Source organism: Dendropsophus ebraccatus, unplaced genomic scaffold (genome assembly GCF_027789765.1).
Source record: "Dendropsophus ebraccatus isolate aDenEbr1 unplaced genomic scaffold, aDenEbr1.pat pat_scaffold_731_ctg1, whole genome shotgun sequence".
NCBI lineage: Eukaryota > Metazoa > Chordata > Amphibia > Anura > Hylidae > Dendropsophus > Dendropsophus ebraccatus.
Genome location: NW_027210330.1, coordinates 26,293 through 41,348, shown reverse-complemented (window position 1 = coordinate 41,348; position 15,056 = coordinate 26,293). Strand labels below are relative to the sequence as shown.

At 44.2% G+C, this 15,056-nt stretch overlaps 1 long non-coding RNA gene across 3 annotated transcripts; it reads right to left on the bottom strand.

Annotated features, from left to right (window-relative positions):
- Positions 1-2,642: 2,642 nt before the first annotated feature.
- On the bottom strand, positions 2,643-9,124 carry LOC138779378 (uncharacterized). Of its 3 annotated transcripts, none has more exons than XR_011361099.1 (2): positions 8,092-9,124; positions 2,643-3,634 (listed from the first exon to the last, which is right to left on the bottom strand). It is a non-coding gene; the product is annotated as an uncharacterized lncRNA (long non-coding RNA). The 3 variants fall into 3 exon arrangements; XR_011361098.1 differs by lacking the exon at positions 8,092-9,124 and adding an exon at positions 4,944-8,014; XR_011361100.1 differs by lacking the exon at positions 8,092-9,124 and adding an exon at positions 5,910-8,014.
- Positions 9,125-15,056: the final 5,932 nt, after the last annotated feature.

Sequence of the window (15,056 nt, the reverse complement as noted above, 5' to 3'; positions counted from 1 at the left end):
AATCTATTGATTGCATGTTTTAAAGTGAAAAAAAGTGTAACAAAAAAGTATTAAAAAAACCTTATAACTCCGCCAATAAAAGTTTAATATACCTCCTTGCCCATTATAAAAAGAAAAACTTATTATATATCGTAGTGTGCAGAATTGTTTGATCTATTAAAATATAACATTATTGTTCCCACGTGGTGAACGGCGTAAACGGAAAAAAAAAATTGCAGATTTTTAAAAAAATATTTATCTGAAAAAAATTTATAAAACGCAATCAAAATTTTTCTGTTACACCAATATGATACTATTAAAAACTAGAGATCATGGCGCAAAAAATAACACCCCAACCAGCCCTGTAGGTGGAAAAGTAAAAGCGCTATGGCTTTAGAAGGCAGGAAGGAACATTGCATTAATTTGACCTGGCCATCTGGCCATCAATGGGCTCGGTCTTGAAGGGGTTAACAACTGTTCTAGGGGCTAGCTACTATATAAGAGTCTATTGGGGAGGGCTGGCTACTATATAAAAGACTATGGGGGAGGGATGGCTACTATATAAGAGACTATAGGGGAGGGCTGGCTACTATATGAGACTATAGGGGAGGGCTGACTCAGGGCCGGACTGGGACTGAAAAGCAGCCCTGGCACACACACCCCACCAGCCCACATACAATTCTCCCCGAATCCATTGTGTTAACTGTGCGGCACAGAAAAAGTTTCTCATACAATTAGATACCAATCTATACAGATGTTGAAGAGTATTATTGTCCTGCAGGATATAGAAGAGTATACAGCAGTGATCAGACGCAGAATAAAGAACAATTATACAGGATGTCTGCTCTCCTGTCATCTGTCAATCATAATAATATAATGGCTATATAGTAGCCAACTTTTCCCAATGCTGTTTCTAGGGCTGGGCGATATGGCCTAAGGCTCTGTTCACACAGAGCAAAACTGGCGTAATTCTCCCCTGTGGAATCCCACCAGCCCCTGTGTCATAATGGGACATGTTCATTCTTCAGCGCGAAGACAGGAGGCGCACAAGCCTCCCATAGACTCCCATTATGACACAGGGGCTGGTGGGATTCCACAAATAAAATTAGATGCAACATTTCATAGATGCAACATTTTAGCAATCTCCACCGCCTTTTACAAGCATGCTCAAAAACAGCGGTAGACAACGATGAAATGTTGCATCTGACTTTTTGTATTGCTGTGCTGCACCTGTTACTTTGCTGTGGAATAAGGGCTCGTTCCCACTGAGGAAAGGTAGCGGAATTCCGCGACGGAATTGTCCGCCGCGGAATGCCGTTAGCCTCCCGCTCATAATGGGAGTCTATGGGAGGCGCGCGCTCCTGCCCTGTCCGCGCTGAAGAATGAACATGTTCATTCTTCAGCGCGGACAGGGCAGGAGCGCGCGCCTCCCATAGACTCCCATTATGAGCGGGAGGCTAACGGCATTCCGCGGCGGACAATTCCGTCGCGGAATTCCGCTACCTTTCCTCAGTGGGAACGAGCCCTAAAGCACAAACACTGGAACACTATCACTGGAACTGGAAGTACCACAACTGAGATCATTCCTACTGGAAACCTGCACACCTGTGTAGTTGTCCTGCTGCATACTCTTACTAGATAGGTAGAAGAAAGAGGAGATGGACATAGATAGATAATGGATAGATAGATAGATAGATAGATAGATAGGAGATAGATAGATAGGAGATAGAAAGATAGATAGATAGATAGATAGATAGATAGATAGGAGATAGATAGATAGATAGATAGATAGGAGATAGATAGATAGATAGATAGATAGATAGGAGATAGATAGATAGATAGATAGATAGATAGATAGATAGATAGATAGATAGATAGATGATAGATACATAGATAGATAGATAGATGATAGATAGATAATAGATGATAGATAGATAATAGATGATAGATAGATAGATAGATAGATAGATGATAGATAGACTGCTGGACAGACAGAGGAGAGAGAGGACATAGACAGGCTTACTTACTAAGGAACCAGCAGAGGCACAGGACGGCATGGAGGAGGGGCAGAGGATCCTGGAGCTGCACGGGGAGGAGGGACACAGGCCGGCAGAGGTCACAGGTCACAGCACACTGACAGGAAGCCCGGCCTGTCTTACAGATAAGGATTGCTGCTGCCCCCACATACAGCCGACTGATTGATGTTACTTTCTGCACAGCTCACTGTTCAGCTCGGTGTATGTGGGGGCGGCTTCAGCCTTATCTTACAGGGCCGTTTTTAACATTACACACTGCACTGTCGGCTGCATGTGAGAGGAGCCGACAGTGCTCTACCTGTGTAGTTTCCAAACTCTCCCATCCTCTTCTTTCTTTTCTGCCGTGATGCCTGCAGTGTACTCCCTCAACCTGTGTCTCAGCGCAGGTTAAGAAACCCTGGTCTAGAGGGAGGGAGGTACCGACATCACATACTGTTTGGTGTCCAGGGTCTGTTCTTCTGAGGGGGGGGGGTCAGCTTACTGGGTGTTTCAGTGAGCAAAGTTGTGTCGAGGTGCCTTCCCAAAGAAGGCCTACTGTTGTTGGCTGTCTCCTAATTAAGTTGGAGAATGGGTCCGGATCCCCTCTCCCACACCATGCACTTAGAATGAAGACACAGACAACGTATCTTGCAAACAAGTCTGGTGTAAATGGGCCCAGTTTTATTATGGTGATCACATTTTATAGACAGATAAAATATAGGGTGGTAACAAATGCTAATAAGACATAGATGAGGCGGTGCTAGTGATTTAGATATTCAGTCATGCGCAATAGCATCTATATTAGTATCCATTATTATTATTCAAAAAGGTTAGAATAACACATTCTGTGCAATGATACTTTCACATTATTCCCACTGTAACAGACAGGCAACTTTCCTCTGAGAATGTCCTTGAACACTGATAAACATGTCTCTGAGGGAAATAGTTCTTGAGACAAAACATTCTTTCTAGTGTCATATCAGAAGTTTTCCAAGGTAAGCAATGTTCCAACTATCTCTGAGAACCCACCTTTGTTTATACAGAAAAAAACCAATGGATATGAATGTAAAATGCAAAGTCATACACTATATACGTCGTCAACTTCAAAAAACTAATAACTACGGATATATTTTGACAGATATGGTATTAAATGTTCAATTAAAATTGTTTACATAAGGATGTTGATACATACATAAGGATGCTAAAAAACATTTGTTATCTGCTTATGAGAATTATAGAATAACATTTATTATCTGCTGGGAACAGGTTTATTATCTGCTGGGAACAGGTTCAGTCACATAGGAGAGTTCCATAATCTCGAAACCAGCTGTATATCCTTGAACAAGTTCAGTGAAAGTTCCATGAGAAAAAGTCTTATTGTTTCTTTCAAACTTTGGATGGAAAAGGATTTATTTTTCTTTCAAACTTTGGATGGATTAACTCATTCCTCTCAGTGTCCCCCCTTTTTGGCGATGATGAAGAAATCTGGGTCCTGGACAGGATTAAATCCCAGTATGCACCCTAAACACTCTCTGACCGGCGAGGGTTGTCAGGGTGCGGATGCTTCTGGGTCCAACACCATCACCTAGAGCCACATGGGCATATCCTCCTCCAAGAAATTTCCTCATCATAACGCCAATCTAGAAGGAAAAGAAACAAACATCATTACTTATAGAGTATAAGATTTAGTCTTTGTAACTTGCTGACAACAACAGCATAATCCTTTGATTACACAATAGACCAATAAAAGAAACAACATGATCTGACACATCCCCCCTTGAGTAGCAGTCAGAAAATCAAGCACCACAGTGTGCTGGTTAGTAACTACCATAAGTTGCCTCTGTACTGCTACTGAGGTGTTAAGTATATCCAGTATGTCAAATATCTGATCATCTAAATAGTCTGTGGCTCCAACTAATTTGTCCCAAGTTTGCATCACCATAAGATACAGAAATAAAGTACTAGAAAATTTGTTGAGAGTTATAGATGGCGGAACAAACTTACAGCAGATGAGGTAGGTAGGTCTGCAATAACCTAAAGAAAATACTAAACAATGGGTGAGTCTGTACAGTATACATAAATATACAGCTTAGTTACAACAAAACAAATAAAAGCTTATTATCAATACCCAAACTAATATATGTATGTGACAAATACCTCCCTGGATTTTGTCAAAATAACCAAACCTTATTGTCTCATCACTCCTGTCCCTAAGATTTGTCCCTAACCTTGACTACAGATGTAGCCCCCTTCTCTGGGTCCCTTTACCGTAGGACTGCTTTAAAGGTAAGACAATCCTCCGTCCCGAACCTAACCTAGTCTCCTGTCACTCCTACGTCTCCCTGTGACACTGAGTGATCAGACAATAAGTTCTTTATTGTATATAACAGACGTGACTCTATCACAAGGACTCTACCACTTTGGTATCATGTGGGTATTGGAAAGTCACAAAAACTAACTTTAAAAAGTTTCTGAAAAAGGAAAGTTTAGATGTGAGCAAATCTTATCTCATGGCAAAATTAAAATAAAAAGTTGATTGACACATAAATTAAAAACAGCACAACAGGTAAATGCAATAAAATCTCCACAATGTGACCTACTATGTAACCACTAGATTCACTTATAATAACCAGATAGTGAATTCACAATCTTCAGTATGGGATTCTCAAAATTTCCACTTCTTTTTAGTCTTTTTACTTTATTTTGTACCTAGAAAACGTCTTTATGATTAGATCACACAGGACTAATGACTGGTCGCATGGTCACATCTCTTCCTGTACATAATCATATAGTATAATACATACACCAATAATATGAAGTAACTTGGCGTTTATTACCGATATAATATTTGGATCCTACTGAATTGTCTCTTGTCTCACTGAGATCATCACATATTACACATAAAATAACCATCATAGAAATAAAAGCAAAGTGTAAATGATACATCACCTAAGGTTTCAAAGCCTTTTTAGAATAATATATCATATGATCCTTTTTGTAATAGTAGCATTGGTATGGATCCTTTATCCTTAAACCCATCTTTTGACTGACAGGCCTCTTTACAGACACTTGGACTCTTGGCCTCAGTTATATCGCTTCTTTTAAGGCCACTAGTATCACCTCAGACATTGGCTTTGTTGTCTCCCATAGCTTTGGCTGACCTGTAAAGAAGACACCAATACAGACAAGGACATACCTATATAGGCCACCTGTGGCAGCTGGATGACGTCCACTTACATTCCCTGAAACAGGCAGGAAGATGACAGACTATGCAGACAGGCACTTTACCGTGTTACTTACAGTAGGTTATGGCAGGTGTAGACAATACAGCCGTACAGAACCCTCTCTGCTATATTTGTTGTCCCCTGGGCCGCCCAATGTGAGGATACTACACCACATTACACATGGCTTCCTTCTGCTGGTTTTGTCAGACAACTTACAGTGGGATACAAGGCAGGCGGCAAACACAGTTACTTACTTACTGTCTGACTGCCATCTTTACCCTGTACCTCCTCTCCATCCGCTGGTCTCACAGCTTGTTGCTGATTGTTTCTGGAAAAGACTTAAAAACAAACAGATCCACATCTCCTCCTCCACCTGTACACTATGTACGGTTACCTCAGGAAGAGACTGGAAACATCTCCCCATTCCCTTGTACGCTTTGTACGCTGTTACCTTGGGAAGAGCACAGAAACCACAGCATCACCAGCTTCATCCATCACCCTTTTTGGCATCAGGGTTTGTCTGCGTGAACGTTGCGTCAGCCACTCTATGGCAGCTTTTTTCAAGTGCTTTTGGTAAGCCCAGGGACCAAACAAATCTCTAATTTGCCAATTAACCCATAATGGTGGGCTTCATATAGACATCTGCACAGTTACCTTCAACCATCCTACATGTCTTAGTGATTGTCCTCACCTCCAGCTTATGGCAGGAGCGGTTTCTGCAGTGGAACGTCACTCTGCATGGCGGTAACATATATCCTTGCGTCTTGTGTCATCCATCTTGAAAAGTCTGAGATAATCTACAATGAAAACTTTTAAACTTTCATTAATATTTGGGCTTTCAATTACATTTTCATCTTTCACAATTTAAAATATCAAAATTGGCTACTCCATCAAAATGGGCTGCTATATATATATTGGCGGGCATAAGGAGTGCAGACTGGAGCCATGGATATGGGTTTGGCTTTACTAGGGATAAAACAATACATATATATTCATTAATAAATGTGCAAAACAGTTGTTAGACTCTATCGGAGAATCCTGTGCCCGCCCCCTCAGTGACACTAAGCAGTATGGGCGGAGGACAGAAATGCCAGGAGTTAAAATGGCCACCGGACTAGATAACCGGATATAGGGGTGTTGGCTTAGGGCATGGTTTTGAGACGTCACAATTATAATACAGACGTGGATGATATGTGGGAGTGGTTGGCTTTCAGTCGCCATCTTTGAGGGCTGATTACAAAAAAGTGGCGTAGCTAAATAAACAAATGTTCCACGGTCGGGACAACAGAAAATGATCAACATTTTGTAACACGTAACATACTTCCAAAGCGGAACACCAGCTTAGTAAGACTGGCTGAAATACGACAGTATATAATGTAGGAGCGTACATTACATTACACTAACAGCTCTGATTCTTTTTTTTCCTAATGCTGCTTGCATGTGATATGCAGCCCTCAGAGCTGGTTGATGGCCTTGTACAAAACATAACAAATAACACACATTATGTACTTTGTATGCTGCTTCACTACGCAGCATTAATTAACCTATTCAGCTCTCTCAGTACTGTATCTAGCAATGAGCTGGACTGTTCTCCTTGTCTGAGTACGTGGCTTTGTACTTAGACACTTACATGGCAATGTACACTATTTGAGGTTAGGCTGCCACCTCCACAAAAGGCATTGGTCTTACTATCAGGTAAGGAGCACTTTAAATCAAAGTAACTACTTCAACAGCCGACCAAAGGGAAGATTCCTGCAGAACAAAGGGTCTATACGCCACCATTGGGGGTAGGTTGGCTTTTCGCAGGATCTGGAGTTTGTATACAGATATAAACTGGGTACCGTGGTGTAACATAATGATGTGGCTTGGGTCTGCCACACACACTACAATATTCTGTCTTATCTAGATATTGCTGGTCACCGGCACATGACATGTCCACCCATTATCAATTATTAATCCTCCCCTTGTTTCTTGGACTTTAGTCCAAGTATTGGGGTTAAAAACAGCATCGTGTTGGATGTTAAAATATTTCAACATTGCTTTTGCCCTTTTTGCTTGTTCTTTGCCATATCGGCAGGTCACTATGTGGGTTGCAGAAACCCCTTTTGATTCTGTGTGTCCCATTTTATATTACTTCGTGATCGTATAACAGGAGGCACCCAGAATGATCAACTGATGATTTTCTTTCTTGTGTCCTGTACGTATAACAGGAGGCACCCAGAATGATCAACTGATGATTTTCTTTCTTGTGTCCTGTACACTTATGACCACGGATCAATTACTTCGTGATCGTATAACAGGAGGCACCCAGAATGATCAACTGATGATTTTCTTTCTTGTGTCCTGTACACTTATGACCACGGATCACTACCAAAAGCTGGGACTTAGAATATTTCACGGTTCAGGGCTTCCTTCTCTTATGTTGAAATACACTCTTGCTGCTATGTAGATTGCAAAACAAGTTACCCCAAGTATACAGAGGACAGTAATAGGCATATCACAGATCTTTCCCTTGGAAACAACCAGACCACTGTCCAGCGTCCTTGTATAGTTAGGCTACTAGGCTCATTCCAAGGTGGTTTTAGCACTGGCACTGTTCCCACTGCACAACGCTCCGTGTCTATGAGGACCTGTGACAACCACGGCCGGGCTCTGGGTAACAGTTTTAGCCTGAATGAGCAATTCTTCGCCTACTATATACTAACCCTCACAGGTTAGGACAAACAGACACAGAACAGCCAACAAGAGGAGAACAAAGTTCAAATTGACACGCCTATCGTGAGTTCACTTTTGATAACTTACTCTGCAGAGGTAGGTAAGAAAGATGTGAAGGAGGAGAGCACAGAAAAGAGCAAACAAATTTTTACTCTTACCTGGCCAGGTTTTGTGGTCTCCTTGTTCACCTCTCTCTCCCCTGGTACAGCAGTGCAGGTCATCCGATCTCCCGATGTAATGGGCGTGTCCCTGTTCGGGCGCCAATAATGTCGAGGTGCCTTCCCAAAGAAGGCCTACTGTTGTTGGCTGTCTCCTAATTAAGTTGGAGAATGGGTCCGGATCCCCTCTCCCACACCATGCACTTAGAATGAAGACACAGACAACGTATCTTGCAAACAAGTCTGGTGTAAATGGGCCCAGTTTTATTATGGTGATCACATTTTATAGACAGATAAAATATAGGGTGGTAACAAATGCTAATAAGACATAGATGAGGCGGTGCTAGTGATTTAGATATTCAGTCATGCGCAATAGCATCTATATTAGTATCCATTATTATTATTCAAAAAGGTTAGAATAACACATTCTGTGCAATGATACTTTCACATTATTCCCACTGTAACAGACAGGCAACTTTCCTCTGAGAATGTCCTTGAACACTGATAAACATGTCTCTGAGGGAAATAGTTCTTGAGACAAAACATTCTTTCTAGTGTCATATCAGAAGTTTTCCAAGGTAAGCAATGTTCCAACTATCTCTGAGAACCCACCTTTGTTTATACAGAAAAAAACCAATGGATATGAATGTAAAATGCAAAGTCATACACTATATACGTCGTCAACTTCAAAAAACTAATAACTACGGATATATTTTGACAGATATGGTATTAAATGTTCAATTAAAATTGTTTACATAAGGATGTTGATACATACATAAGGATGCTAAAAAACATTTGTTATCTGCTTATGAGAATTATAGAATAACATTTATTATCTGCTGGGAACAGGTTTATTATCTGCTGGGAACAGGTTCAGTCACATAGGAGAGTTCCATAATCTCGAAACCAGCTGTATATCCTTGAACAAGTTCAGTGAAAGTTCCATGAGAAAAAGTCTTATTGTTTCTTTCAAACTTTGGATGGAAAAGGATTTATTTTTCTTTCAAACTTTGGATGGATTAACTCATTCCTCTCAGTTGCGTCAGTGCAGGGGGGCCGGGCACCCACTAGCTGTTCTGGAGTCGGCCCTGTGCAGCAGCGGCTGTACAGAGTTGGGGGAGGAAGTAGCTGGGCGAGCATGTAGGGGGTCGGGACCGGCCCAGAGGGGGTCGGCCCCTCTGGCATTTGCCAGAACTGCCCTATGGCCAGTCCGGGCCTGGGCTGACTACTATATGAGACTATAGGGGAGGGCTGGCTACTATACAAGAGACTATGGGAGAGGGCTGGCTACTAAATGAGGACTATAGGGGAGGGCTTGCTAATATATGAGACTACAGGGGAGGGCTTGCTGCTATAACAGTCTATGGGGGAGAGCTGGCTACGATATGAGACTACAGGGGAGGTCAGGCTACTATATAAGAGACTATGGGAAAGGGCTGGGTACTATATGAGGACTACAGGGGAGGGCTTGCTGCTATAAGAGACTATGGGGGAGAGCTGGCTACTATATGAGACTACAGGGGAGGTCTGGCTACTATATAAGACACTATGGTGGAAGACTAGCTATTATATGAGACTATGGGGGAGGGCTGGCTACTATATGAGACTATGGGGGAGGGCTGGCTACTATATGGGACACTTAGGGGTCTGGCTACTATTTGGGCACTATTGGGAGGGCTGGCTAATATGTGGGGCAATTTTGATTGGGTTGGCTACTACATGGGGCAATATTGGGGGGGTTTAATCATATCATAGCAATTTATCATATCATTTATCATAGTGCACAGTGCTGGGAGACTCACACCCCTGACAGTACTACGAACACTGCACGTTGCTCTGACAGTGCCAAGACCGCCGCATTCACACTTCAATAATTATCAAGGTTGGCCCGCGACTTTGTCCAATTTTCATTTTGGCCCACTGTGTATTTGAGTTTGACACCCCTGATTTAGAACAATTAGATTTGCAGCAGAAATTTGTCCCGTTCATCTCAATTTGATTTGAAAAATCCTTATGCATATGCTGAAGAAACAACTCTATTTCCGAATGTCTCTTTCAACGAACTGCTATTTCACTGCAGTGTAAGCACTTGCTCAGCCTTAGGATAAAACAGCTCACAGAACGACTGTTCTTCTGCAGCCATATCTAGTCTTTTCACAGCAAGCTGTTATGTTATAGGATGAAGTATTACTAGATAAGTGCACTCATTTTGCCAGGAAGTGGGGTCATTATTGGGTATGGTCAGAGTATTAGTTTCAGTGTACTGGAATGGGTCAAACAGGAGCTGAATGCATCTTTGCTATGTAAAGAAAATGATTTGTTCCCTGGCGTATTTTATCTTGCCTTCAGGCTGTGCTTTTAAGTGGAATTCTCTTTTCACAGCATCTTTTGTAGCTATTGTTGGACTCCAAAAGAGCTCACTGAAGCCAGTGTTTTAATGTACAATGGTTTAGTATGTGAAGCCTTAGTTACCCTAATAGGTCCTGACACAGAGTCATTGATATGATACATAAACTTGGGAGTAATAACTGCACAGAGAACTAACAAACTATGTCACTGTGGCAAAGTTGCTTTGAACTATAGAATTCTTGTCAGTCATATATTTTAACAAAGCCCAGGTTAATCCAAAAAGTTGCTAATTCTACATAAATTCTCATTGTGTAAAGGGGAACATAATAGCATATTTACAAAGATTTTAAAGACAAAACATTAGACTTCACAGTATCCTATAAGGATTAGTTCATGATGGGAACATGACTTACAAAGAGTTAGAACATCGTCCAGTGGACTGCTTTGTTATGTGATGGTTGTCTTTTGAGTTCTGTTAAGGTCCTCTTCATTAAAAGAACAGCGCAGATATCTGCACAATTGTACCAGACTCACTTATAATGGCTGTCTGTTGGCACTCAGTGTTGGCATCGCCCACTTTAACACACTGACTGCCAAAAGTGACAAAATCCCAATGAAACCGCAGTTTGAAAGCCACGATGCACATGTGAACAAGTTTAGTCGTAGCTATTAAATCGATAATCGTCTCTTGTAATAGAAGACAACGATCAGCCAACATGAACGATGTCGGCTGATCGTTGTCTGTCGTTGTCTTTCAACATGTTGAAAGACAAAGTCTAAGATGGCAACGATATGCTGCCGTCGTACCATGGAATAGGAGTGGCGGCAGCAGACTGCTGCTATCTTCTATGGGCTGCCCTGACGATCTAGCGATCACCCAGGAAGCCCCCCCCTCCCCGCAGCTCCCCGCTCCACCCTGGTTCTTACTCCCTCACTGCCAACACGTGTAATAGCGCCCGTAGCAAGCAGGGAACGAAGAGAAAGTGAGTGCTGACCGCTCGTTTGCTCCTCTGCATTGCCCTGTGTAATAGGGGCTTTAATGTGTATTAGCAGTAATTTAGAGATCATGCTTTTTACAAATATTAAATTGAGCTTTGGTTCAATTCATAAACCGCATCTAGGTGTATTGTTCACAGCACCTTTCAGGCTTTTTGAACACATAAACAGCAGTGAACATATAAAAAAGACAGGAAAAGGTCTAAAGTTTGCAAATACAACGTCTGGTGGAGCAATGAAAATCTAACATACAGAACCTAAATCTGATGATACTGGATGCATATGGAAGTAAAAGTATATACTTGTAAAGGGTTCTGTATAGGTTTTTAATGAGTAGTAGTAGATTGTACACAGCAATAATATAGCAAAAGGTATAATGTATTCACATATGCAGTTTTTAACTCCTTGCCATATTTGAATGGACTTGATAGTGTGAATGACTAAGGCATTTAGGCATATACAGTTCTGTGCAAAAGGGTTAGGCAGATGTAGAAAAAATGCTGCAAAGTACAATGTCTCCTATCGGAAGAACATCCAGCCTATAGCCAGGGGCGCCGCAATGATGAGGCGACCTGAATCGTCTGCCTCAGGCGGCGCCACCAGCTATCTTCATGGGGGCGGCATTCAGTGGCAGATTATAATATGAGCGGTTCGGGCGGCCGCCCACATTATAATCCGCCACTGACTGTACCCAGGGCCGCTTTAACCAGAGGGCACATGGTGCACGTGCACCGGGCCCACTGGTTAAAGGGGCCCCCCCCGAGCAGGCCGGCCGTTGCTATGTGCGACCAATGCGGTCGCACAGGGCTGCGGCCACCAGCCTGTCATGGGGGAGCGCCATGGATGGGTAATCTACTTACCCCTCCATGGCGCCCCCTGCAGGGCCCCCCCGTCCGCCGCTGCCCCCGTCCGCTGCTGCTGCGGCGCTTCAGCGCTGCACCAGCAGCGACACTGACAGAGAGAGAGCGCCATTGGCTCCCTCCCTGTCAGTCACTCACTCTTGTGGCCGCACTTCCTGCGGTCACAAGAGGCCGCGCTCTCCCTCTAGCGCCCGACGTCACTAGAGCGTCGGCGCGAGGGTGAGGGGAGTGCAGCCTCTTGTGACCGGAGGAAGTGCGGCCACAGGAGGGAAGAGAAGAGGAACGCGTGGACCTAGGTGAGTAACAGTGTTTGTTTTTTTCAATGTTATATAGCAGGGGGAGCTATATACTATGGGGGGGCACAGGGGGCTATATACTATGGGGGAGAACAGGGGGCTATATACTATGGGGGAGAACGGGGGCTATATAGTATGGGGGAGCACAGGGAGCTATATACTATGGGGGAGCACAGGGAGCTATATACTATGGGGGAGCACAGGGGGCTATATACTATGGGGGGAACAGGGGGCTATATACTATGGGGGAGCACAGGGGGCTATATACACTATGGGGGAGCACAGGGGGCTATATACTATGGGGGAGCACAGGGGGCTATATACTATGGGGGAGCACAGGGGGCTATATACTATGGGGGAGCACAGGGGGCTATACACTATGGGGGTGCACAGGGGAGCTATATACTATGGGGGAGCTATATACTATCAGGGAGCACAGGGGGGCTATATACTATGGGGGAGAACGGGGGCTATATACTATTGGGGAGCACAGGGGGGCTATATACTATGGGGGAGCACAGGGGAGCTATATACTATGGGGGAGCTATATACTATCAGGGAGCACAGGGGGGCTATATACTATGGGGGAGCACAGGGGAGCTATATACTATGGGGGAGCACAGGGGGCTATATACTATCAGGGAGCACAGGGGGGCTATATACTATGGGGGAGAACGGGGGCTATATACTATTGGGGAGCACAGGGGGCTATATACTATGGGGGAGAACGGGGGCTATATACTATTGGGGAGCACAGGGGGCTATATACTATGGGGGAGCACAGGGGGCTATATACTATGGGGGAGCACAGGGGAGCTATATACTATGGGGGAGCACAGGGGGCTATACACTATGGGGGTGCACAGGGGAGCTATATACTATGGGGGAGCACAGGGGGCTATATACTATGGGGGAGCACAGGGGAGCTATATACTATGGGGGAGCACAGGGGGCTATACACTATGGGGGAGAACGGGGGCTATATACTATTGGGGAGCACAGGGGGCTATATACTATGGGGGAGCACAGGGGAGCTATATACTTTGGGGGAGCACAGGGGGCTATATACTATTGGGGAGCACAGGGGAGCTATATACTATGGGGGAGCACAGGGGAGCTATATACTTTGGGGGAGCACAGGGGGCTATATACTATGGGGGAGCACAGGGGGCTATATACTATGGGGGAGCACAGGGGAGCTATATACTATGGGGGAGCACAGGGGGCTATACACTATGGGGGAGAACGGGGGCTATATACTATTGGGGAGCACAGGGGGCTATATACTATGGGGGAGCACAGGGGGCTATATACTATGGGGGAGCACAGGGGAGCTATATACTATGGGGGAGCACAGGGGGCTATACACTATGGGGGAGCACAGGGGAGCTATATACTATTGGGGAGCACAGGGGAGCTATATACTATTGGGGAGCACAGGGGTCTATATACTATGGGGGAGAGCACAGGGGGCTATATATTATGGAGAGCACAGGGGGCTATATATTATGGAGAGCACAGGGGGGCTATATATTATGGAGAGCACAGGGGGCTATATATTATGGAGAGCACAGGGGGGCTATATACTATTGGGGGAGAGCACAGGGGGGCTATATACTATTGTGGGAGAGCACAGGGGGGCTATATACTATTGTGGGAGAGCATAGGGGGGCTATATACTATTGGGGGAGAGCACAGGGGGGCTATATACTATTGTGGGTGAGCACAGGGGGCTATATACTACTGGGGAGAGTGCACAGGGGGGCTATATACTAATGGGGGAGCGCACAGGAGGGCTGTATATAACTGGAGGAGCACATGAGGGTCTATATACTACAGGGACACCTTAAAACTATGGAGGCACAGAGGGGTGTAACTATGTAGGAGTACAGAGGGGTGTAACTACTGTATAGGGGTACAAGGGACCTAACTACTGTATGTGTTGGAGCCTAAAATATTTGTCTGGCAGATTCTGGAGAGAAGATTCACAGCTAGGAGAAGACTTCAAGGTGGCCCAGGCTGGATGGAGAGAAAAAGAAAAGGTGACAGACTCTGATCGGAGAAGACGCCCCCGGTGAGTCACTGGATGTAACTTCACTCTGTTATAGGCTTGTACTGATAGGGGTCATGGTATGGCGGTATTATGTAATGGTATCAATGGTGATATCTTTCTGTTTTGTTTAGTGCAGTTTTTATGTAATATGTAATCACTGTATGGTGGTAGGAGTGTTATAAGGTAACTACTGTATGTATTGGGGCTCTTGATACAGTGTGGGGGCAAATTCAGTACATTATACAATGTGCAGAAAGGTAAGGGGGGGCCCACTCTTGAGGGCTGTGCACTGGGCCCACCAATGTATTAAAACGGCCCTGACTGTACCATGTACTGGAGCCCCCCCGCCCCCGGGCAGTATCCGTAATGAGATGCTGTGAGCGGGGGAGACTGTATTCATAAGCGCCGCGC